Source organism: Amia ocellicauda, chromosome 6, assembly GCF_036373705.1.
Source record: "Amia ocellicauda isolate fAmiCal2 chromosome 6, fAmiCal2.hap1, whole genome shotgun sequence".
Taxonomy (NCBI): Eukaryota; Metazoa; Chordata; class Actinopteri; order Amiiformes; family Amiidae; genus Amia; species Amia ocellicauda.
In genome coordinates this window covers 31,278,755-31,306,523 of record NC_089855.1, presented here as the reverse complement: position 1 = coordinate 31,306,523, position 27,769 = coordinate 31,278,755, and the positions used below count along the sequence as shown (strand labels likewise).

The 27,769-nt window shown below is 39.1% G+C and overlaps 1 pseudogene; it reads left to right on the top strand.

Moving 5' to 3' along the window:
* The window catches only part of LOC136751857 (radial spoke head 1 homolog), a 29,883-nt pseudogene extending 6,970 nt beyond the window's left edge, over positions 1-22,913 (top strand).
* The last annotated feature ends 4,856 nt before the right edge of the window (positions 22,914-27,769 follow it).

Genomic DNA, 27,769 nt, shown 5'->3' with positions numbered 1-27,769 from the left:
TCCTCTTTCAAGGTTACCAGATCACGACTCTGTAATTGCTCTGCACACAACGCTGCCATACGAAGGGGTCACAGCATACAGCTGTGAAGCTAACTGGGGGTGGTATTACTAGAGGTGTTCTGTCACTTAAAAACATAAGAACATCAGAAAGTTTACAATCAAGAGGAGGCCATTCAACCCATCGTGCTCGTTTGGTGTCCATTAATAAGTAAGTGATCCAAGGATCCTATTTTTAAATGTTCCCAAATTTTCAGCTTCAACCACATCGCTGTGGAGTTTGTTCCAGATTGTGACAACTCTCTGTGTGAATAAGTGTCTCCTGTTTCCCATCTTGAATGCCTTGAAGCCCAATTTCCATTTCTGTCCCTGCTGATCTGGAAAAGCTCCTCTGATTTGATGTGGTCGAAGCCTTTCTTGATTTTGAAGACTTGAATCAAGTCCCCACGTAATCTCTGTTTCAGGGTGAAAAGGTTCAGTTCCCTCAGTCTCTCAGAGTAGAATATTCCCTTCAAAGTCTGGTTGCTCTCCTCTGAACTGCCTCTAGAGCAGTGATACCCTTCTTGAAGTGTGAAGCCCAGAACTGTACACAGTATCCAGATGAGGTCTAACTAGCGCATTGTACAGTCTTAACATTAATTCCTTTGTTCTAAATTCTACATTTTTGACAATATACCCTAACATTCTGTTTGCCTTTTTTATTGCTTCCCCACATTGTTTGGATGGGGAGAGTGAGGAGTCCACGTAGACTCCTAGGTCTTTCTCATGCGTTACTTCATCTAGTTCTATTCTTCCCATAGTGTAATTATAGTGGACATTCTTGCACTTGTCCACATTGAATTTCATCTGCCAGGTGTCGGCCCACAACTGAATATTATCTAAGTCCCTTTGAATAGCCTGTGCTGCCAAGATTGTATCTGCTGAGCCACCTATTTTAGTATCATCTGCAAATTTGACACGTTTGTCCAAAACATTAATATAGATTAGAAAAAGCAAAGGCCCTAGTACTGATCCCTGTGGAACTCCACTAACAACCTCACTTCAGTTAGAAGCGACTCCATCTACTTACATTACCCTGAATGCCTACAGCTTCCAATTTGAGGATCAGTCTTTGGTGTGGAACCTTATCAAAAGCATATTGAAATTCTAAGTATATCATATCATATGCTTTCACATGATCTACAGCTGCAGTTGTAATTCTAATAAATTAGTAAGACATGATCTGCCTCGTCTAAACCCATGTTGACTATCTCTAAGAATATGGTTTTCATTAAGATGCTCCTCTATTTTCTGTCTAATAATTTTCTCCAACATTTTACAGGTGATGCAGGTGAGACTGATTGGTCTGTAATTTCCTGGCTCAGTTTTGTCCCCTTTCTTGTGGATTAGTATGACATTTGCTGTCTTCCAGTCAGTTAACACATACCCTGTTCTAAGTGTCTTTCGAAATATTTTAGTTAGTGGTCTATAAATAATTTCCCTAATTTCTTTAAGTACTGTTATATATGTTAAATATACCATCTGGCCCAGGTGATTTTGTTTGTTTTTAATTCTACTTGTACCTCCTCCTCATTTATCCTGATCTCTCTTAGGGTTTGACTGGACTGATTGTTAACCTGTGACATGTTATGCTTTTTCTTTTGTCAAAACCTCTGTGAAATACTCGTTTAGAACAATTTCATCTGTTTCACTTCCTCCTTTATTGACCTCTTGCTGTTGTAGTATTGAAAAAAAACTCATTGCATTAGATTTCGCTCCAAGAGCTATGTTTCTTTCTATTTCCCTCTTTGCTTTCCCATACCCTTTCTTAAGATCTATTTTCAGTTCAACATATTCTTTGTATTTTGTTTCGCCTCTATTATTATTATTTCTTAGCAGACGCCATTATCTAGGGTGACTTACAAGATATAAGTGCAATACAAAGTACAAATTGCAAAAAATACAGTGCAGTTCAAAGCACAAATCATTTCAAATTCAAATTTACATAATACAGTGCAATTCAAAGCATAATACATAATACAAATTCAGTTTACACAAGTGTATACAATATGAGGTCGTACATCCTGGCTTGTAAGAGCTGAGAGCAGACAAGATATTAGGTCACAGTCAAGGGCCAAGGGAAAGGCATCATAAGGGAAATCGAAATAAAAATACGAGTACTAGTAACACAAGGCAAGTAGTATGATAAAGCGCCGGAAGGAGGTCAAGGGCTGTTTTGGCTTCAGTGGGAAGGTCGTTCCAACACTTAGAGGCCAGGGATGAGAAGGAGTGGGCTCTGGAGGAAGGGGAGTGGAGAGGAGGCAGAGTTAGTCTTCTGGCACCGGAAGACCGCAGTGGTCTGGTGGGGATGTATGGAGAGACGAGTCTGAAGGTAGCTTGGTGCAGTCTGTTCGAGACAGTGGTAGGTGAGGGTCAATGTCTTGAACTGAATGCGTGCCGGTACTGGGAGCCAGTGGAGGGAGCGGAGCAGTGGAGTAACGTGTGCGAATCGTGGCAGAGAGAATACCAGACGAGCCGCAGAGTTCTGGATGAGCTGTAGTGGGCGGGTAGTAGATGCAGGCAGGCCGGCCAGGAGGGAGTTGCAGTAGTCCAAGACAGGAGAGGACCAGGGACATGGAGTCGAGTAGTTGGTGAGGAAGGGACGGATTCGGCACATGTTGCTCAGGAAGAATCTGCAGGTGCGTGTCAGCGTGGTGATGTGCTGAGTGTAGAAGAGCACAGGACTCCTAGGTTCTTAGCAGAAGAAGAAGGAGAGAGTGTCAGATTCCAAGGGGATTGAGATGGAGAGATCAGCAGAAGGTGAGGAAGAGGGGGAAAATAAGAGATCTGATTTGTAGAGGCTGAGCTTGAGGTGGTGTGAGTGCATCCAGGCGGAAATAGCAGACAACCAGGAAGAGATGCGAGAGAAGATGAGAGGGTCAGAAGAGGGAAAAGACAGGAAGATCTAGACATCATCTGCATAGAAGTGATAGGAGAAACCATGGGATGCGATGAGGGGGCGCAGGGAGCAAGTGTAGAGAGAAAAGGAGGGGGCCCATGACAGAGCCTTGGGGTACACTTGTAAGGAGAGGTTGGGGGGTGGATGAGGAACCTCACCATGTAACTTGGTAGGGAGGAGGATGGAGTGATTGACAGTGTCAAATGCTGCGGAGAGATCAAGGAGGATGATGACTGAGGAGAGGGAGGCCGCCCATAGCTGAGGGAGTCAGTGACTGCCAGAAGAGCAGTCTCAGTGGAGTGAGCTGTGCGGAAGCCGGATTGCAGAGGATCCAGGAGTGAGTGATGGGAAAGAAATGCAGAGAGCTGACGGTGGAGCGCACGCTCGAGGGTCTTTGAGAGGAAGGAAAGTAAGGAGAGAGGGCGGTGAGGAGGAGAGGTGGGGTCGAGGGTAGGTTTCTTGAGGAGTGGGATGACAACAGCTTGTTTAAATGAAGAGGGGAAACAGCCAGAGAGGAGTGAGGAGTGAAGGGGAGTATATCAGGAGCAGTTGCTTGGGGGAGGCGAGTGGGCAGAGGGTCCAGGCGACACATTGTATGTTTGTGACCTAGGAGGAGAGAGGAAAGTTCAGAGTCCAAAAAAGGTGTGAATGAAGAAAAGGAGGCTTAGTCGGTAGGAGACTTGGGCGTGATGGGAGAGGAAGGGGGAATGTTGAAGAGTTTGATGTCTGTGATCTTGGAGGAGAAGGAGGCAAAATCATCTCCAGTGAGAGATGAGGCAGGGGGAGGGGGAGCGGGGGCAAAGAGGGAGGAGAAGGTGGAGTAGAGTTTGTGGGGGTTGCTGACAGAGGATTCAAAGTGATTGGAAGTAAGACTTTTTGGCTGACATGAGTGAGGAGGAGAATGTGGACAGTAGAGAGCGGTAGAGTTCGAGGGCAGCTGGGAGTTTGGACCTCTTCCACTTCTGTTCAGTGGTGCGCAGACTGGAAGGAGAGTGCAGGACAAGGGTCGTAGAGATCGTCATGGCTGCCTGGTGTTGCTGTGCGGCGTCTCCTCGCTGGAGTCCCACAGCTAGAGTCCCACAGCTAGAGTCCCACAGGCCCTTTGTAAGGGGGGCACTGAGGCTGCTGGCGCTGGCTGCTGCTGCAGAGGTCCAGGGGGCTGTTAAATACTCCACCTGTAGCTAATTAGGACAGTACACACCTGCCTTGCATTGAATGACAAGGCTGTCGGGATGGCACAATTCTTCACAGGCAAGACTGCTAATAGTACAATTAATGGCTGCTTTGAATCTGAATACAGATAAAGATCATGCTAGACACATGCAGTTACACTGAACAATAGCTTGCAACAATACTAAAATACAGCCTACAATGTAACCACTTCTGATTTACAGAAACTGTTTGTCAATCTAAGGACAAAGTGCATTAAGTCAGTTGCTAATTTACTAACAGTTGCTGTCGTTACTACAATACAGGTGCAAAATAGAGCTAACTCTTAGCTAAACAAGTAACCATGTAAAAAAAAAATCAATGTATCTCTGTCCCATTTGTATGTCCTATACAACATTTCTCTTTATTTTCTTGCACACTTCTATTAAACCATTTTGGCCAATGTTTTTGGTACAAATTTCTCCTGAGCCTCAAGTAGTATATTCTTAAAATATAACCATCCATTTTCAACTGAATCTGTATCAAGTGTGCTCAAGTCTAACTCTAAGTGCCACCTCATACCTTCAAGGTTTGCTTTTCTAAAATTGTAGATCTTTGTTTTAGATGTGGTCCTTGATTTTTGTAAGTATGCCTCAAAGCTAACCATATTGTGATCACAGTTTGCCATTGCTTCTCCAGCTAGTGTCCCTCTGACTCTTGACCCGTTCACACTTGAAATTTTAACTCATATGTGAACGGGGTCATAGATTTAGGCCGGCCCTGACCCGGGTCAAAACTAGTCCCACTGGAAAGCGTCAGCGTGTGACGCAACTCAAGCCCCGCCCCCAGAGACTGCGTGTCTGAGAGACGCGGAATAAACAGAGTAAACACAGTAAACACAGTAAACACGGGCACCGACACAGCTACAGCGCTGCAGGACACAGTATTGTCTCTGTATTGTCTGAATGTCATATCGATCTATAGCCTGAAATGTACTGATACATTTCGCTAGTTCACATCTTTATATATATATTTAAAAAGTCTAGGCTAAGTAATGAGTTATAATGATGTAAACAGTTCAAACTACTCGGTCACTTAAAATAAAAGTGTGTAGCTGGTAAACTAGCTATTGTTTGTTTTTGTACTAAGTGTGATTGAAGTCTGACATTTAACAGCATGCATTTTACACGTGGAAATTGCATTGTGAAATTGTGAACGGGACCATAACTTCATTAATTATCCGGATTTTGCATTTAAACGATATAAATTTAACCGAAGCAGGTTTCCATTCAAATCAATACATTTTAAAACGAGACCAGCTGTTTACTATCCAATCCGAAATGCAGTTATATTGAGCTGAGCAGTACAATCACAAATGCCGGCGTTAGAGGTAAAACTGGGCCGATGCAGAAATGAAAGCGCGGTTTGCAATGTGGATGAAGATGAAGATGAAGGTAAAACAGAAACCGCAGGAGCGCAGCGCTGCTGTCTGAGGATATAAAACTACAGACGCGTCACAGAGGCCGCTTTCCGCGCACACGACTGCACACTAATGCACACGATTTACTGTGATTTAATGCAGATGTGCTAATAAAGGTGCTTCGCTTTCGGGGAATTGTATACCAGCACTTTTACACTTGCAGAACCGAAGATAGACATTGGAAAAGGGAAATGTATGAATTAGATTCCCCATTGAACCAGCACATTTTTAATTATTTTAGAAAGCTTCGGCTGCAAAGGGTTAAGATTACTTTCAAATAAAATATAGAACCGATCAATAGCCAATCGATATTAATAAGATGTGATTATAAATACAGCGCATAATGTCCTGCGTCACTGGCGTGTTTGAGCAGATGCGTTTATTCCCGGCATGCATTTCGTTTAGGCCGCTTTTCGCCGCATATGTGACGCACTGAGGCTCCTAAACGCAAGTGTGAACGCGGTGTCTGGAAAAATCCGGACTAAATTTGAGGCGCCAGGGCCGGCCTAGTAAGTGTGAACGGGGTCTCTATCTTGGTCATTTGAAAACAAAGCAGTCATTTACCATCTCAACCATTTCTATTTCTGTTTCTGTAGTCCCAACTGGGCTTACCCAGTCTATGGGAAATTGAAATCCCCCATTATAACAGCCACATCCTTGCTACATGCAGTCCTGATTACACTGTACAATGCAACATATTGCTGAATATCTGAATTGGGTGGTCTGTAACACTCTTACCACTAATCCTCTGGATATTTTATTCAAAAGTTTAACCAACAAAGATTGTTTCATTACTAGGATCTAATTTGATTTCTTCTGCCTCAATGTCATTTCTGACATAATGCAACCACCTCTTTGATTCTGCCTGTCTCTCCTACACTGTATGTGTCACATGCAATGGGTGAACTGGCACAGGAACACCCTAACCACAGACTTTGCCACTCTGATTTGTACCCTGAGTCAGAGAACTCAAACCTACACCTTACCCTGCACAGGACGTTTGGATCTCAGCACACCAGCAGGACACCAGGTAAAGATAAGTCCAACAAGATTTTATTACAATTAATACACAGCAATAAAGAAACCCAATTACGAGCAATACAATTTAATAACTAGGGTAAAATGTATCTAAAAACTATAAAACAAATGTCCCTAACTAAAACTAAGCATTTCCCTGCTAGCAGCCAGAATGAACATGACAGTAGCGTCTGTAGAGACATAGCACACCTAACTCACGTTAAAGTTAATCTCAAAAGATAGCTGCCAAGAAAGAAACATCAAATTAATCCCATCTGCTATCTATCCCTCTCGTTATCATAACCCTACAAGTCGCTCACACCCCTGTGTGGGGCTAGTCCAATACTTCCTTTGGTGCGTGGCAGGGGTCTGGAGCTCTCTCCGCCTACTTTTGCTGACTGGTACGCTCTCTCTCCGTCTGTCTGTCGGCTGGTACGCTCTCTGCTGGGGTACCAGGGTACAGAAGACACGGGCATGTGGCTCCCGGGTACATGGCCCTTCCCCCCTGCATCGGTCAGGACATGCTCCCATCTCCTGCTCTTCCGCTCGCTAGGCCCCAGGGCGGATGGCCAGTTACTCACCCCCTCTTACACCTCCTCTCATCCCTGCCCTCACTTCAAGCATTCCCCGGGTCCCTCTCCTACCCAGGAAGGGCCACCGCCTTCTCCCCTCTTTCTATTGCAGCTCATGCTCTATCTCTCACCCCCTCTTCTCCAGTCTGGGTCTCTTTTGCAACTGGGGGACCCCGTTTTTTTCACCCCACGTGGGTCGGGGAGCAGCTGGAAAGAATCAGTCATAAGTGCCCAGGTTGTTCCAAGGGCTAACAGGATAAGCTTGTTGTGAAGAAAAAAAACATGCAATAATAATAGTAATCAACAATTTAGCAATTAGTGAAACTAAATATGTGAATAAGGTATTTAAACAAAAATACAAACAGTGCAAAAAACTTGTACATTTAGAATAAAGAAAGAAATAAATAAAAGTATAGTAACCAGCTGTCACCATATGTAACATATCCTTTCAACTTGTATTCATCCCCATCATTTTCTGTAAGCCATGTGTCTGTCACTCCTACAACATCATAGTCACACGCCACCACTGTGGCTTCCAGGTCTAACATCTTGTTCCTTATACTCCTGGCATTGATGTACAAACATTTCAGGACTTTCCTACTAGCAGTTTCCCTATTGTCAGAGCTCCCTGACTATTGAATTAATTAATGATAATGCAATTTAATATTATTTTAAATGTTGTTGTTTTTTTGTTTGTTTATTTTTTACAGAAAAGCATACTTGATAGACTATTGTAAACTTTAAAGAACTGCATCTGGGTGGCTCTGTTTTCTCTTCTTTTAACAATCTCCCCCTCCTTCCATTTCATTTTCTTACACACATTATTATATTTAAACATTTAAATGCTTATTTGTTGGGTTAGTTTAAACATAATCCTAATCTTGTTTTGAAATTGTGGAAGACATACAAGCCAGCATAATACAAAATAATAAGGATGTGATTACTTTGCCTGTGTATCTGGGGTGGGTGAGGGTGACTATGTTATAAGGTTCTTCACGGAACCCTTTCAAAAAGGCTTATGTTCGACAAAGTAAAATAATTACAGTTAAGGTTATTACATAATAACTATGTATATTTTTTAATTGAACTGGAGAAACCGATTTACACTTCATCAGATAACAACGCAGTAATTTCAAACATTATTTAACAAACAAAACAAATATGAATATGTATATAATATTTTGTAATACATATTTTAATGTAATATGTGTAGTTATAATATTTCACGTTATAAATAAAAGTTTAACATCTCTTTCGTGTCTGCTTCAATCTTTTTACTTAGGCACTGTATTATAGCCCCTAGGCAATATGGCCGCTAATTTGCATACCGTAACTCATAGAACAAATCAATATCTATGGTGGCGACTATAACTACATACGTCACTGGGACCGTCAGTTTCCATGGAAATAATAAATAAAGCCTTAACGTCGCTAGGCAACTAGGAGACATGAACTGTTCTTAAGGTGGCGTCTCTGCTGATACTGTCAGACATCGGATCCGACGACTCTGAGCATGAAGAAATACCCTCCCTCGGGGTCAGTGACAGCTGTGTTTGTATATCATTGTAAAATATTGACACGTAACTATTCTGACTAGGCTACATATGAAACATTAAAAGGTTATTTTTAAAACACAATGCGGTCACGAACACTGTAGATGTATTGATGTCGTGGAGAACAAACGCGTTTTCATTCATTTAGCCTTTGGGAATTTGTATTATTTCACACTAGTTTGTAATTCGATGTGCTTAACCCGGGCAAGACGCTTTACGCCGGTATGACCTGGCTCCACCGCCACCCGACCTGTAGGAGTCTTATAAGATCCGAATTGTACCTACATTTACCCAAGTTGTCTTGTGTGTCTGTCCTTCGTTTCGGAAAGGTTCATGGTACCCCCAATGATTGCTTGCCAGGGGGCACGTTTGGACAGAAACAGGAATTGCATCTAAAACTGCAAGAATGGGCACAAAACCATCAATACTGATCAAACATTCAATGGAAAAGGGTGATGCAGACTGATTCAGCTGTGGACGTGTTGTTTGGTTGCTGATGCATTTGAACCCATTGCTATATTGACATATTGCTCCATTTAATTATTGGAGTCATTGTTGTATTGAGATCACTAATGCACTTTAACTTGCTGCTGTTACCTTGAGACCATTACTGCCAAATTGAGTTGCTTTGTGCTAATTCACACTTTTTGCGCATGTGTTTGGGAGTGATGCTGCTAGAAATCCTTGCTCAATAAAATAACCTTGATATTTTTCTCCCTACTACTATTGGAGTGACTAGCTGCTACATTTCATATTAACTGATGGGTGTTAAACTCGTAGACCAAGTTAAAATACTACTAATAAGTAGCTGCTACTTTATTTGTTGGTTACATAAAATAAAATAAAAAAACATCATAACGTACCATGACCTGCCTGACCTGACAGCTAACCACTGACCTGACAGCTCACACGTCACTTTTAAAATTTCCTTCACTTTTCTCATCACTGTTATGTGGAGAGATAGCACAAACAGTTTTTCTTGTGATAGTTTAATGTGTGCCATTCTCTTTACCCTCTGTGGCAACCTTGCAAAGGGCACTAAAAAGGCACAAAGAAGGAAAAAACAACAACTCTGCAGATAGGCTACCTACTACAACACAACTAGAAAAGCATATTGGGAGCTAATTTTCCCTTTATTTTATTTTTCTTAAGATTATGATTGCAGGTAGAATACACAAAACACAACAACCACACCATATTTAAATGAGAAACCATTACGTTGTTGAACACATTCTCCAAATAAAATATTAAAACAAAAAACATCAAGCTACACTGCTCTAATACTGAAAAATAAATAAATAAATAAATAAATAAATAAATAAAAACAACCATTAGTAATACGTATCAATTAGGCCTATTTTCTATCAGGTAATTCAGTATTGCCATATTTCTCTTTAGCATCTGAAACAGATAGCTGCACATGTTTTCCGGTGAATCTGGGAGATTTCAGGATTAACTGGAAACCTGAAAATAGCATTCAGTGGGTAGAAATCAGGCTAAACCCTAAAATCAGAAACACTATCAGACTCCTGGATTGAAAGGTATTGTAAGAAAAGGTTGCTCAGATCACTACATAGTGAATTGCAAAGTAAGACATTTCTGACTTCCCATATTCCCATATTAACAATCTGAATGGATCATTTGTTGATTTTTTTTAATAAAGCTTTGGTTAATATCTTGATCACTGTGTCTGTATATTGGAATTCATTGCAGTGGCTTGCTTAAAGGGGAATTTGTGGACTGAAAATCAGACACTTGAGATTTTCAAATGTACTTATGAATTTCACAGGGCTTTACTTATGTTCTACTCCTTCATTGTCTTTGTCTTTACAAGGAATACGAAGGGGGACGCAATGAAGCTGGTGAGAGACATGGCCTAGGGAAAGCTGTTCTGCCAAATGGGGATACCTACCAAGGACAATATGAAAATGGAAAAAGGCATGGACAGGTAACAAAGTTAAACATTTAAGGCACATATCTCGGGTGAAGTTTCAATATTAGGTGTTATGCATTAAGTAATTGTTTTAAGCAGTGGGGAGGTAACACAACAGACAAATGTGAATACACTTCAGAATGACAATCAATGAACTGTTTAACCTTTGTTGCGATATACCATGATCAAAGTAAATATTTATTACCTGTTTGTCACTTTTGTAATTAATCTCATTCATTTAAAAGAGCGTATGTGCATATCAGCTTATGAGTAGTTCTGTGCAAATTGATTTTATGATGTACAAAGACTCTTAATATTATAATAAAGTAAACATTGATTTTACTTGGTATCACAACATTACAGTGAAACAGAGACCCCACAGAATTTTATTTTTAAATCAATAAATGCATGAATTAATAGACATCAATTTTTTTCTTAGGAAGAGGTAAGTTGAATGAACCAGAGAAAATAGACAGACTCCAGACAGCTGTGTAACATACAAGTGTGGTACCTCTAAAATCTACAAATATAATAACTGTCATTGTATTTTTGCATTCTGCAGGGAACCTACAGATTCAAAAGTGGAGCGCGGTACATTGGTGACTATGACATGAACAAGATGCATGGTCAGGGCACATTCTACTACCCTGATGGATCAAAGTACACAGGTTAGTGTTTCTCTTATTTTAATAATACCAGTAAACAGTATTTCATTATGATCATTATAATCCACTGTTGGATAAAAGCCTCCCCAAGGGACTATTTACTGTTTACTAAAAGTCTGTTATAACGTTTCGTACAAAATACATTTTTTTATATTTAATTTTGAACACTTCATGAGCACTGCAAAGAAGTATTAAATATAAATTGTTGTGGTTTACAGCTGTTTTTTCTTTTTTTTTTCTTTTTTACTGTCTGCCTATAGCTATAGCTTCTGTTACATTTTCCTTTAACAGTCAGCCATTTAGTAAATATAGTGTGTTATTTCTGTGTCTGGAATATTTGCTGTAAGCTTTGAAAAAACATAATGTAATACCAGTAAAGCTCATTTGAATTTGACAGAGAGCGAGAGACAGAGAGAGAGAGTATCATAAAACCTCACTTTGCACCATAACCCAACCTCTCTGTTTCCCCTGGTAACCTGTACCAGTCTTATACTTTTAACAGTATTGTGTTCATCCACAGGTGCCTGGGTTGACGATCAGCGCGAAGGCCATGGTGTTTACACATACACAAACGGAGACACCTATGATGGGGAGTGGGTGAACAACCAAAAGGTATTTTACTAGTATTCATATAGAGAATGCTGCCGTTAATCCTGATTTGTATGGATTTGTATAGCTGATGCGATTATCCAAGGTGTCAATATCTAAGAAGAAACCATTAAACATTACTTTGTGTAATAACATATATAATAGGGATGTTAAACAATTAAATATTAAAAATATGCTCCCAACTGGCAATACAATGTGATCAAGTTGGTGAGCAATCCTGGTAATTCTTTCAGTCAAATTAGTACTAAAAGTATTGGAACAAGCTTCACCCAATAGATCGAGCGTACCAGAGATAAATTCAAAATAGTGACTGTGTGTCCAAATGTATATGATGTCTAGTAATAAATTGACTATATAAAGAACTCTGTGATAATTATTTGTGAAGGGAGCTTTTTAAATAAATCTTAATAGACTGATACAGCCTGATACTACCAGTTCCAGTTTTGATAACACATAGATTCAATGTGAGATGGGAGGTCTGCATCATATGTGTGACTGTGCGACATGTAAACTGTCTTCTGTTATTTTGGCTATTTCTCTATATGTTTGGTAATTTAGCTTGTCTCATTTGTATTCTTAATAAATGTGTTCCATTTAAGACTAGTGGGACAATTTTGCAATTATATTACTGATAATTGTAGGTCTTCTGCAAGTGTGATTGGCTCAATCATTTTGTTTGTATTGTTTTTGCCAGGCATGGGCAGGGTGTGTATACATACGTGGATACAGGATCAAAGTATGTAGGCACCTGGGCAGAGGGCAGGCAGGAAGGAGCTGGAGAATACGTACATCTCAACCACAGATTTCAAGGAAATTTCATCAAAAACAAGGTTAGCCAAAAGCTCAACATTGAAAGATACACACAAAAAAGCCCAGTATATTGGCTTTTATATGAAGTGATTATATTTTTCGACACATCCAGTCTGATAAATTGACTTTCAAAATCTTTGGAATAAGTAACGCAATATGTTATAATTCTACATCACTGTAAAGCTTAATTTAAATGCTTCTGCATATTTAAACTATAATAATATAACACTTTTTAAATAAGAATCCCACAGCATTTTACAATACAAAATAATGAACCATATATTTACACACTATATATGGTGATAATTTATAAAGGTAAAACTTAATGATGTTTGTCATATACAGTAAAATATACCTTTCTACCTTTCTACACCAACATATGAATCATTAAAATGTAAAAATAAGAAAAACACTTGTTTACTTTTTAGTTGTACATGCTTATCTTTCCCATGGTTTTTTTCTTCACATTGCCCTCATGTGCTATGGTGCTGTTTCTTATCTGATCCTTTCCTTGACGAAGTGGATAGCTAGTGGCTTACTTTTTCAACTTTTGGCTGTAACTATTTGCTAATATTAATGTATTGACTTTTAAGCGAGTAAAATATTTTAAAAATGCACAAAAAAGGATTTTAACATAATTGTGTTTCCTATATAGCCTGTTGGACGAGGGATATACATCTTCGACATAGGCTGTGAACTGCATGGGGAGTTCCTTCAAGAAGAGCAGGTAAACACACACACATATATTTATTATATTCTATATCGGAATACATTTTCAAAGTAACCCTCCTAACACTATTTATACAGTCCCTTGCAAAAGTATTCAGACCCCGGACCAATCCTCTCCTATTACTGGATTACAAATGGTACACTGAAATCTCGTTCTCTCATATTTTATTTTAAAACACTGAAACTCAAAATCAGTTATTCGAAGGTGACATTGGTTTTATGTTGGGACATATTCATGAGAGACTCTCAGATCTCAGAAGAAGAGAGCAGAATTACCTGAAAATATTAAAAGACTAGTTTGTCTGAGCAACTGGATTTGTATTGTCACATTCTTTTAAAACAGCAATGGCAGTGGAAAAGTGGCATAAGTTCCAGAATAATAGTAATTTATTAAAGTTGCCAATATTGGAAAAAAGAAATGCAAGTCACAGTTTGTTCAGTGCAACAAGCTCTGATCCTACTTAAAGGAAAGTAAAAAATAGAAAAGTAGCTTAAATAAGGAAAATTGTGGAGCAACTGTCTGGAAAGTGAACCAGTTTTGTCCATTCCAGGACAAAGGAGTTGCTGAACATGAGGATTCCCTCAGAGTCACAGTGCTGAAGTGGAAGACAGAACAATTGACAGGCATAACTCTCTGGACTCCAGCGGAGGAGCAGAAACAGCAAACAGCAGGTGTGTATCACTGGACTGCAGCAGTCGTTACAGGGACAATTTGGTGGATATATTTATCATTTGTCATTAAATTCCCTTGTTGACATAATACTTTCATTTGCATACATAATATAGTTATGGTTTATAATTTTGTTAGACCCATGGCCTGGGAATGAATAGTAAATGGCTTGAGTACATGTCCCAACAATCTTTACAATATATTCCTTTAGCAAAAAAGCAGATAATTTTCATTTAACCTTTACATATCAAATTTACTGCACAGTTAATTAATACTTTTACAGTTCAAAATGTCTAAAAATAACAACTGAAACCTTTTTCTGTAATACAGACTGTGAATGTGAAATCAGTACCTGTTTATGCCTTCTGCCCCTCATTGAGAAACAACAGCTTTCCATAAAATGCAGCCAAGGAAAGCAAAACACAAACACATTAGCAAGATATCTTCCATTGACTTCCATTACATTCACTTTCCATTTGATCTGCTTTTCCCAACTGCACCACCACTACTCCAGATACACCTCTCCTTTTCTCTTTCTTTTCTCTTTAACAAAAAACATTGAACTCTTGTCTCTCACACCTTCCTGACATTCCTGGATCCATGTTCAACTAGGAAACAAACAAGAAAGATTGTCTGAATTGCTTTCTCTTATTTGTACCATTCTTATGTTGGCAAACTGCTCAAATCCAGACTTTTTAATGTTGTTTTTATACATGTTTTAGCACCTGATTGGGGAGAATTAAGTGCTGTCCACTAAGAGCCAGACTGATTACAGAGGAGAAGGGGAAGAAAGAATGGTAATTTTTGATTTCGTGTCATTAATACATACTCAATTGATATTGAATTCATAATCTAGCTACTGCGTTCTCTTGAATGCTTATTCGCTATATCTATAGATGTGCCATATGGAAGCCACATTGTGTTTACTTGTACAAGTTCTAGACTATAAATACACCGATCAGCCATAACATTATGACCACTGACAGGTGAAGTGAATTACACTCGTTAATCTCGTTATCATGGCACCTGTCAGTGGGTGGAATATATTAGGCAACATTGGTGAACATTTTGTCCTCAAAGTTGATGTGTTAGAAGCAGGAAAAATGGGCAAGCGTAAGGATCTGAGCAACTCTGACAAGGGCCAAATTGTGATGGCTAGACAACTGGGTCAGAGCATCTCCAAAACTGCAGCTCTTGTGGGGTGCGTATGGGGCTGCGTAGCCGCAGACCAGTCAGGGTGCCCATGCTGACCCCTGTCCACTGCCGAAAGTGCCTACAATGGACACGTGAGCATCAGAACTGGACCACGGAGCAATGGAAGAAGGTGGCCTGGTCTGATGAATCACAAGTTCAAGGTGTTGATTTGGCCTCCAAATTCCCCAGATCTCAATCCAATCGAGCATCTGTGGGATGTGCTGGACAAACAAGTCCAATCCATGGAGGCCCCACCTCACGACTTACAGGACTTAAAGGATCTGCTGCCAATGTCTTGGTGCCAGATACCACAGCACACCTTCATAGGTCTAGTGGAGTCCAGGCCTCGACGGGTCAGGGCTGTTTTGGCGGCAAAAGGGGGACCTACACAATATTAGGTAGGTGGTCATGATGTTATGGCTGATCAGTGTATTTATAAACACACCATAAGGACACTACATGAACATGCAAAAGCAATAGAATTGGACCTTTTTTACATTTTGATAAATACATTGCCTAATCAGCAGGCATTTAGAGTATGCACAAAAATGGCGATGAAGCACAATTTGATTGCAAGGAAAGCATAAGTACACTGTAATATATTGAGCTACCAAGGGAGGGAGAGGGAAATGTGCGTGATTCAAAAACCACCCAAACTGGTCTGTGTATCTGTACAACACTAATAATTCAGTTTCTCTAACCAGATTGTACTATAGTGTACTGGAATAACTTTCTTTTAACCATAAAATCTACGTAACACCCATATTTCTGAAATAATTACAGTAACTTAATATCAACTCTGCTTCCAGTAAGGAACTATAAGGATTACAAAGTATTTTCAGTGTAATAGCCCTGTATGTCACACTATCTTGTGTACTCACTTTTATGTTGTGTTATGCCACAAAGCTCTTACATTCCGAAAGAGTCCAACGTTTACATAATACAGTGTCAATAGATTACTTAATAGCATATCAATAGATGTTTTATTTCATGTAATTTGCCACTTAAAATGAAGTGAATGATATTTATACCTTATTGTATGGGGTGCCGTTTGTGTCTTTCATTGAACAAAATGCACTTTCGTGGGATGAAATGCAATTTCGTGGGACAAAATTGTATTTTGTGGGATGAAATTGCATTGCGTGATCACATGGTCACAATTTTGTGTACGAAAAGTAAAATGTACTTTGCCTTCCATAAACGGAATGAACACTCGTGTATGTCCACAAAATGATGTAAGAAAAAATACATTATGTTCACAAAATGTAAAAGTTGCATTTCATTTTGTGGATGAAATGAAAACCCTCTTCATCATTTCATCCACAAAATGAATTACAGATATTGTTAATTCTGTGGCACAAAATGTGTGTTTCTCAATTTGTGCACAAAATTATGTATCACACAAAGGTTCTCCAAATTATTGTGCTCTACAAAATGTCAAGAGATTTTGATTTCATGTAATTTGCCATTTAAAATAAAGTGAACATTAGTTATACCTTATTGATGCTCTATGAACCATCTATTAACAGGTCAATGTAACCCCATACTGGTAACATATTAACACAGTATTGAATGAGAGAATATTTCACATGGGTTTAATGAAAATGGACACTTTAAGTCAAAATACACTTTCGTTGGACAACATGCGCTTTCGTGGGATGAAATGCACTTTCGTGGGATGAAATGCACTTTCGTGGGATGAAATTGCATTTTGTGGGACGAAATTGTATTGCATGAGTCACATGGTCACAATTTTGTGGATGAAAAGTAAAATGTACTTTGCCTTCCGTGGATGGAATGAACACCCGAGTATGCATTATGACCACAAAATGATGTAAGGAATTATTGCTTTTTCATTTGAAACATTGCCATGCACATGAATAAACCAAACATTTATACAATTCTGAATTTTCATACAACACTTTACTCCAACACTTAAAAGGTCTCACTTATTATTAAACATTATTATTATTGCATAACCTCAGAACAGCGCTGGTTTCCAAAAACTCAACTGAGCGTTGATCTTCTTCTGCAGAGGCGGGGTTTAGCCACACTATTATGTAATAAAGTGGCACATTCCAAATCCTGTCGTTTTTGCAGATTGGCTTCAATATAAGATGCTTTTAGACTAATGAGAAAGTTTTGAGTTCTGAAACTTACAGGATGTTTTTATAGTACAATGACCTCTTATATGTCAAAAGATCAAGGGAATTTTGATTTCTCAGTTCATGTCCCCTTTAATGATTAAACCATGCTGTAAACATGTATGACATAGATTAAAGGCCAGGCCTTTTTTTCTCCTATTGCTGGTAAACAGTACAAACAAAGTCCCCAAAACAAGACAAAGACAGTGAAGATAACAGATTAAAAATGTCTGACTTCCTAATTTTCTACGTTTTAAGCAACCCGACTGGCATGTGTTGCACGTATGTTGTAAGTTGCCCTGGATAAGGGTGTCTGCCAAGAAATAATAATAATAATAATAATAATAATTATTGAGATGTAGTGAGAATTAGTGAGATGTAGATAGCATTCAACTTTCAGCTTTTTTTGGAAGAAAAACAGTTGAAAAGTACAAAGCCTACTTATGAAGTTAGCAGCTGAATATATGCCTGCGCGTGTGTTTACCCTTCAAATCACTACTATTTCACAGAGATGGATTTATTTGTGGTGGAAGGTGAATGTATAAAGAGTTACCATTTGTTTCCAGCCGAGCTCCGCTGCAGTCTGATGAAATCATTGGTCTATGGTTTCCTCATCCCAGAGGTTACGAAACTCACAGTGAAGGACCGAGGTGAGTAATAGACAAAAAAGATGGGTTCAAAGAAGAGAAGCTATTTCTGGGTGGATGAGGAAACACCAGTTTAATTAAGGATTTGAAAATCATTCAGTCTTAAGAAGCAACTCAATGGGGATAAAAGGTGTACTTGATCATCAGCCTTTATCAGTCCACTGCTGGATAAAATACCCAAGATGTTTCCACAGCATTTATTTTCCAAGTCATGCCCCCAAAGCATCTTCTTGGTCTTGCTTAATCTCTTGGGATCCATTCTGTAGCTTATCAATTGTATTTATTATGTTAAATCTATTTTGCACCTTGTAACGTCTTAAAGTTGCTTGAAGGTTTGCAGTGAATTTATGTTTTAAGGTAAGAGTCACCTGGCATTAAGACACATACAAATATAATAAGAAAGCAAAACAAAAGTCAGAAGACATTGTATGGCTGCCACACAAAGCACACACACTTGCTTTGGCCTATCGGTATTATCAGGAGTTCCACTGGGGATCCACAGACCACTGATTCAGTTCTCTCCTAACAGTGAAGCAAAGCCAGCGCCGCCACCTCCTTGCTGCCCATAAGATAATCCACAGACAGACAGAGAGCTGTATGCGAAGCCCCCTGAGACCAGAGTCCCCCTCTGCCAGAGCTGCGGGCCAAGTCCTTGAGGAGGTGGTGGCACACACGGAGAAGGAGACAGACAGCCAGCCCGCAAAAGACACTTCATGGTGAGGCAAAGCTGGTCTGTGAGGATTCCTGTGCTTGCAGATTTGTCTCTCTTCTGGGATAAGCTGAGCTCCGTCTCACAAAGCTAGGTCCTGGCTGGCAGCCTGGTAAACCCACTAATAATATCGACAGCATTGAAACAGAAGGAAAGAAAATGTGTCCTCCTTCAACCCTTTGTTTGTGTGAATTCATTTTTTAATTTGGATGATCTTTTTTTAGTTTTTTTTTTTATCGTCCCCATTTCCATTGCATAGTTTAGATGTTTGGCAATAACGGCAAAGGGCTGCATATTAAAAGCTTGGGGTATTAACACAAAACAACAGTTGTGATTTCACCAGCTTTAAAGTGACATTGCTTCTTTCTTAGTGTATTATGTGGACATTGATAATGGATTGAGATTGTGTGACAGTGGACCTGATAGTTAGGAACCGCTAAACAATATACATATCTTCATATCAGCTAGAAGCCCATGCTGTATAATGTATAATGTGTGCTTCTTAGCATCTAATTCCTAATCATGTCTTTGACTAAATGAAAGTTTCATGTAGCACAGATGGTTACTAATAAAATGTAGGAGGTTTTTGTGTTGCATTACAGTCGCATTACATTGGCAAAGGCTCGGCACTAAGTTCCACTGACTAGCAGGTTTACATTTAGTAATACGTTATATGATTTGGTTAAATATATGTTTAGTGTGCCAAGGTAACAATATTTACATTTTAATGTGTCTATTAAAAATACAAATTCAAGCAACGGATCTCTAGGATTGTGATGTCGAATCAACATACTTCTGTTCCATTATTGATATAAAACAACAGCAACTTTTTTGAGCAGACTCCCAAACTTTTATAAATCCGAGATTAATTTTCCCCCTCCATCACGATCTAATACAATCTGATTAAACTGACACTTGACATGTAAGGACAACATAACAGGCGATAATTCATAATTTGAAATCACAAGATGTTAAGAATCTTGGTTTACTGTTTACTGCTTGAACCCTGGTTGCAGCCCAGGAGAATCAACATACACACATCCTGTGAAATGTCCTTTCATGTTGGCCATTCACACAGCAAACTCACTGACTGCAAGTCCTATCCTCAAAGTTCGTCCCTTGGAGAAACCCAGTCACAGATTTGGACCTTTCTGGACTACAGGTCCGAGCCATGAGGTCCTGCTGAAAAAAATGAAAAAATGAAAAAATGGAAACCCTTCCCAGGCACCAGATTTTGAAAATAACTATATTTTAACACCTGAAATTTCTTTAAAATATATGATGAATGAAATACAAAAAAATAACTAAAATCTTTTTCATTAACTCTTTACGCTCCTGTGTACTAAATATCTTTTGGACCTGGCTCAGAGTTTGTGTGTGAGATGCCCTATGGTGTACAGGCTGTGCCACTGGCCAAGTGAGGCAAAGATTTCAAGCACAACACAGTACACCATGGGGATACTCTGAGTGATAATCCATGGGTCATGGCACAGAACCAACCTCTGTCACTGGCAAGCTGGTACTGGCTAGCGGCCCGTTGGACTGTAAATTTAAGCTCCTTTAATTTCTGTTCTATGTTTTAAACTAGGGAACAAGTAAGCAGCACTCAGTTAGAGTGGTGGTAAAGAAATAAAACTCAACCATTTGTGAAAATTCCCTTCCCACCACCCACCCCACAATGCTGACTTTCTCTGCCTGTAATACACAAAGAATGTGTGTTTTGTGGGCAGGATTTCATTCTAATAAAAATATTTTTTCTTATAAAATTCAATTTCAATCTGAGTATCCACACACTATCCATGGAGAAAACCTTCTTGAACCTTCTGTCTTGTGGCGTGTGTGTGCTCTGCAGATGTTTGAAGGCAAGGAGAAGCAACTGGCTGTATCTTCTGAGGCTGCAGGAGGGGCAGCTCCTGAAGAGAGCAGACAGACCTGTCACACTGGCTCTGCAGCACCAAGGGGACTGGCATAACCATCAGGTACGAGATCACAGTCAGACAACCGCTTTGAAAGATGCGAAGAGGTGATCAGTGACCTATACCACACTTCCTTCCTTCTGTCTGATTTGCCCACCAGATTTTAAAACTAAAAAAAAAGAAACCTTAACCTCAAAGATTAGAGACTAGAAACCTGAGCACCTGGTGTTTAAAATGGCTTATGTTACTGCCAATTCCCTCTCAGTCTCCCCCTTAACCGCATCTTCAGATTAAGAGTGTTGTCGCCTAGAGGAGACTAACATTTTTAAATCCATACCTTATATAATAGGAGAAGGAAACCCATGCTTAATTCCTTAACGTAGTATTCACCGGGTTTGCCAATAAGTAGCACCAACTCAAGGCAGTTAGAACTAAACACAGTTTTATTCATTATTAATTAGAGCGATACAGATGGAGGATGAAGATCAATCAGGCTGTGCTCCCTCCTTCCGCTTCCTCCTCCATTTTATCACAGTCTTTCCCCTATTAAACCCCTTATGACAGGGGTGTCAAACTCAAGGCCCACAAGGCAATGACAGACATAGTGCTAAATTGAAGCAAATAAAGCCAAGTCAGGAAAAGCAGGTGATTTCTCTGTGTGATTTGTGCCAGGTTTCCACAGCGGAAAGCTACCAGGCCAGTACTGCTGGAGGTGTCCTGGGAGACATCCTTTCCAAGGAGCTGGTCCATCTCCAAGAGGAGTGGCGCCTTCACGCCTTCACCATTCTGGTGGAGAGAGACCGGCGCATCAGGGAGGCAGAGGAGAGCGGAGTATACTGAGACGCTATTCACTATCTACTGAGACGCTATTCACTATCTACTGAGACACTACGCACACTATCTACTGAGACACTACGCACACTATCTACTGAGACACTACGCACACTCTCTACTGAGACGCTATTCACTATCTACTGAGACACTACGCACACTATCTACTGAGACACTATTCACTATCTACTGAGACACTACGCACACTATCTACTGAGACGCTATTCACTATCTACTGAGACACTACGCACACTATCTACTGAGACACTACGCACACACTGTGTACCGAGACGCTACGCACACACTATGTACCGAGACGCTACGCACTCACTGTGTACCGAGACGATACGCACACACTGTGTACCGAGACGATACGCACACATTGTGTACCGAGACGATACGCACTATGTACCGAGACGCGCACACTATATTCTGAGATGTATACAGTGAGATTGGTCAGTCACATGCCTGGTCAGGTCCACACCCATTAGCTCACACAAATGCCATTTTTAAGATACAGCGTGAAGTGTAAAGAGGGACGATTTTTATTTATTTAAAAATCTATTGAATTATTGTCTGGCAATACGCCCCACTAGAATGAACTCTTATGGAAGAGAACAGCTGTCTCACACAACTGGTTTATGGATAATTACAATAATGTTGCACTATATGAGAAAACCAATAACAGTGGGGCGTGCAGATGTAGGCCAATACAATAGAAAATGTAATCATGTTCCACTAGAACCCCCAGACTAAATACAACTGCCACACCTGCAACATGTGCGGCTCCTTCATAAAACCCCTTTGAATTGAAAATGAAAAACAGTTGGATAAAAATAGGTTCATGGGCGGGTCTAAACGCTTAATGCGGAAAATGTTTTAGGTTCCTTAATGTGCTTCACCATAACCATTATTTTTCAGGGTTTGGGCTTTTACAGTTAGGTATTTCCTAATGCTACCAATAAAATATGGAGACTTTTTACTAATATTAGCAATATAATAACGACATTTATATATAATCAATTTTATTGTAAATGTGGAGAACCATATCGTGGCTTACTGTACTAAAATCCAACCTGTTTACATCCAAACATTATAAATGACAAGACAGACACCCATGGCAAAAGACTGGATGTTTTAAGAAATATTAAAAGCATAAGTATCATGTAAAGCATTATGCTAGTTAAGTGTAAATTACACTTAATGTGGATAAAACTTCATGTGGCAAACATCGCACTTTAAATGTAACCCCTTACTTCTAACTATACAAATGCCAAGAAAGACATCTACCGGTCCCATATACAAAATACAATAACTGTTATGTCCTATTATAACCAATTGCAGTTAATGGGGCTTAACATGATACTTATGTTTTTAACATTACTTTAAATGCTTATTCCTGAAAGTACTGGTCTGGTGGGTGTCTGTCTTTTAATTTTTAAACATTATTTATATACAAACTTTATAAATTAAAAGACAGACCCCTACTAGATATACAAATAATACTGTTGTATTATGTCCTAGCTTGTATAGTTTTAAGTGCAGTTATCCACGTTAAGCATTTTCTATGGGGGGCCAAACAGGCCATAATACGTTGGATTGCGGGCACACTATATTGGTTCAGAACGTCGCATTAATACTATATTGGTTTGTGTGTGTACTATATCAGATTATGTGCATAATGTATCAGTTTCAGGGAACGCCGTTTGTGTCATACATACTTTCATTCACGAAAGCGCTTTTGTACACACGATACACATTTTGTCACACGGAATGACCTTTCTGGACACGCAACAGACATTGTGTCACAGGGAATGACAATTCTGTGCGCACAATCCACATTGTCCCACCATTTCACCATTTCATTTTCATTTCAAACCCTTTCAAAAAGGCTTATGTTCGACAATGTAAAATAATAACAGTTAAGGATAATGACAAGTGTATATATTTATATTTTTAATTGAACTGGAGAAACCAATTCACACTTCATCAGACAATAATGCAGTAATTTCAAACAATATTTAAAAAACAAAACAAATTATATATGTATATAATATTTTTTTAATACCAATTTAAATGTAAGATTTGTAGTTATATTTTACGTTATAAATAAAAGTTTAACATCTCTTTCATGTCTGCTTCAATCTTTTGCCTTATTGTTATTTGTATTATTGTCCCTTGGCAATATGGCTGCCAATTTACACACCGCCACGCATAGATTAATGTTTGCTAGCTAGATTAGTTTTATATCTGTGGTTGTAACTAAAACTACATCCTTCACAGGGACCTTTGACTGTTTCGCTAGGCAACTAGGAGAAATGAACGGCCTGATTACTAACTCTTCTTTATGTCGCATCTGCTGAGGCAGATACATAATGTCAGACATCGGTTCTGAAGTTGTTTATCAGTGTGAAATATTGATCTCCAGATTTTGAAAACGTTACTATTCTAGCTAAGGGCCGGATTAAATCAAAACTTTGACCCAACCGCTAATAGAAAACTACAGAACTGTACTCAGTTGCAGCTTCATTTTGAGTAAGAGACACTTTCTTCTCATCATAAATGTAACCGCTATGATGTAAAGGTTTGTGGTTTGCTATTAGTGGGTGGGTCAAAGTTTTGATTTAATCCGGCCCTAAGCTACATATGAAAAATAAAAAGATTATTTTTAAAACACTATGTGGTTTGTTCGCTTTTCCATTATCAAATAGTCAAGAAGACTGTAGATGTATTGATGTCGTGGGGAACAAACAAGTTTTCATCCATTTTAACTTAGGGAAATTGTATTATTTCACACTAGTTTATAAATGTAAGTAATTTGATGTACTTAACCCAGGGAAGTCGCGTTATGCCTGTATGACCTAGCTCCACCACCACCGGACCTGTAGAAGTCTTGTTGTGTTTTGTGTATTCTACCTGCAATCATAATCTTAAGAAAAATAAAATAAAGGGAAAATTAGCTCCCAATATGCTTTTCTAGTTAAGAATGTGTCTTAGTAGGTAGCCTAGCTGCAAAGTTGTTTTTTCCTCGTTGTGCTCATCAATTTAAATCAGTCCCTTTTTATTTGTTGTAGTGCCCATTGCAAGTTTGCTACAGGGGGTTTCACAGAATAAAATATAACCAGATGGCAAAGAGAATGGCACACATTAAACCATCACAAGAAAAACTGTCTGCACTATCCCTCCAGATAACAGTGACAAGAAAAGTGAAGGAAATTATGAATATTACATGTGAGCCGCCAGCTCAGTGGTTAGGGTATAGTTTTGGGATTTGGGTGGGGAGGAACTTTGGTACACTAGGTTAATTGTTGTTGTTATGTAACCAACAAATAAAGTGGTAGCTACTTATTAGTGTTTTAACTTGGTCTAACAGTTTTACACCCAATCAGTTACTATGGAATGTAGCAGCTAGTCACTCCAATAGTAATAGGGAAAAAAATATTAAGGTTATTTTATTGAGCAAGGACTTCTAGCAGCATCACTCCCACACAGATGCCCAAAAATGTTTATTAGCACAAAGCAACTCAATTTGGCAGTAATGGTCACAAGGTAACAGCAGCATTAGTGATTTCAATACAACAATAACTTAAATAATTAAATGGAGCAATCTGTCACTATAACAATGGATTCAAATGCATCAGTAATCACATTATGTATAGGAAACCAGAAAACACATCCATAGTTGAATCAGTCTGCATCACCCTTTTCCATTGAATGTTTGATCAGTATTGATGGTTTTGTGCCCATTCTTCCAGTTTTAGATGCAATTCCTGTTTCTGTCCAAACGTGCCCCCTGGCAAGCAATCTTTGGGGTTACCATGGTCATCCATGAACCGTTCCAAAACAAAGGGCAACCACAAGACAATTTGGGGAAATGTAGGTACAATTAGGATCTTATAAGAACAATATGATAAGTAAACAGAGAGACAGACAGCAGGGAAAGACAGGGGGCCATGCAGGTAAGTAAAATGGGTATTACTTTATTTACTCCACAGAAAACAGAACAGAAAAAGTACAATGGTGCATGAAGTCTGCACAATATATATGGGGGGAGGAAATCCATTCAGATTTCAGTCTTCTTGGCAGTGCCTTCATTGTCACACTTCCATCTCACAACATTCTTCACCTCCTGCATGTCAGTTCCACACAATCTAGGATTACTGACATATACAGGAGCAATTTGCAATTGCAACATGTCAGTGTCAAACACACTGGTACAATGACAAAAAAAAAAAATCTACATTTAAGATGTACCAATGACAGCATCAAGCTTCTCTGTGTGGAGCTAGGACTTCTCAGGAAGGCCCTGATGCATTTTGGTATGCTTGCCTATAATTATAGATGAAGCAATGGTTTATATTCTAAAGACAGAGTGGCCAGTTCCTGGGTAAAGATTGACATCCTGAACTTGCTCAGTCCATCAAACATCCTTTTAGGCACTCACACACTGGAATGGCATAGTGTGACAGAAACAAGCATAGAATACAACAATCACATACTGTAAGTGTTACATACAGGTGAACCCAGTTGCAGTGCTGAAAGGGATGGTCAGACAGGCATGTGTCAGATACCGGCAGGGTAGGGCAATCAAGGACAAAGCGAAGATGTGGTCGTGGTCACAGGCAAGGGTCAGGCGATCAGGCAAACAAGGTAAAGAATAAAGTCCAAAGTCGTGGTCAGGAGGTCAGGCAAGGTATCCAGGGACTAAGGCAATAATCAAGGCACTGGGAGTAACACTCAGAGATGTAGTTGTAAACTGACAAATGCTGGGAGTTAGTGAGGGGTTTTTATGTGGAAAGGAAAACCAGGTTTGGAGGTGCAGGGTGAATGGGCTCAGAGGGTGATTGTGGAAGTGCACATGGGTTTCAGGAATGTAGATTGAATGAAGGGAGCTGGGAGAAGTTACTGGGAGAGAAGGGTGATGGCGACATCTAGTGGAGAACTGGGGATGTGTTTTGAACTGTGTTTTGTCTGATGACTTTTCATGACTGCTGGCCTTTGTTAAAGATATGTTGTGCACTCCTGCTGTATGTGCATAAAACAGAAAATGTTGCTTAATATGCTGTTAAATTTACTCTAAATTTGAATTCCAGAGAAAAAGATTTACAACAACTTTCTGAACCCCTAATGAAGGATATTTCCACATGTATTTGATCAAATAGAGATTAAAGGATGTGGCTTAAAGATGTGGATATTTAATTTGTACTATGTAGTATTATTTCAAATTAATATTGTATTAATGCTGGAGTAATATGTTTGTTGCTGTAGAGAAGAAGACAAGGATGGCTCTTCAAATTCTGCCAGATCTCTTTCCTGCAGCAAAATCTACTCCAACTGACTTGAAGAGTGCGATGCTGCTCCAGTTTGGACATTATCTAATATGTGTATTTTGATGGATCAATAAATACAACACCCCATTGATGTTTTTTGTGTGTTTGTTTGCATCTTATGTTTTTAGTCTTATTTTAGTCTTAAAATTACAATACATTCTTGAGAGAAGAAAGCTGTGTTTTTCAGGAACAAAAGGTAATTTTAATAATTACTTCACACAAGATATAACTTCTTGTATAAATAAACACATTTCTTGAGCCAAGAAGAATTCACAAAGAAAAAATGTCTGGCCCATGGACCTTCAGGGAAGAAATGATTTTGTACTAAGAAATGACTTTTGGCAGTGTGGGTAAGAAATAATTCCATGCATGTTTCTACATGAAATATGAATGTTCTGAAATATGTAATATGAAAGGTGATGGTTATTATATAAATTAGTTTTGTTGGGTACAAATTAACTACTTTTGGAAGACATCAGGGGTATACCTCCCAACACTGACACCTTGCTGGTGTAGCACATATGATGCTCAAATACAATTATATATGGCACCAAAAACTGAAACCAATTGTAACATAACAACTTAAGAACAACCTGAATAAATAGGCTGCATATAGGCTAAACATGTATGTTTGTTGGTGCAAATAAATCAGATTTTCTATTCTATTACTAGATTACTATCGAAAACTATTTCCGCAGTAATTATCTGATCATTTTTATCTTAAGGCTGGATTAAATCAAAACTTTGACCCACCTGCTAATAGAAAACTACAAACCTGTACATCATAGCGGTTTCATTTATGATTAGAAGAAAGTGTAATCTTACTAAAAATGAAGCTGCAACTGAGTACAGTTCTGTAGTTTTCTATTAGTGGGT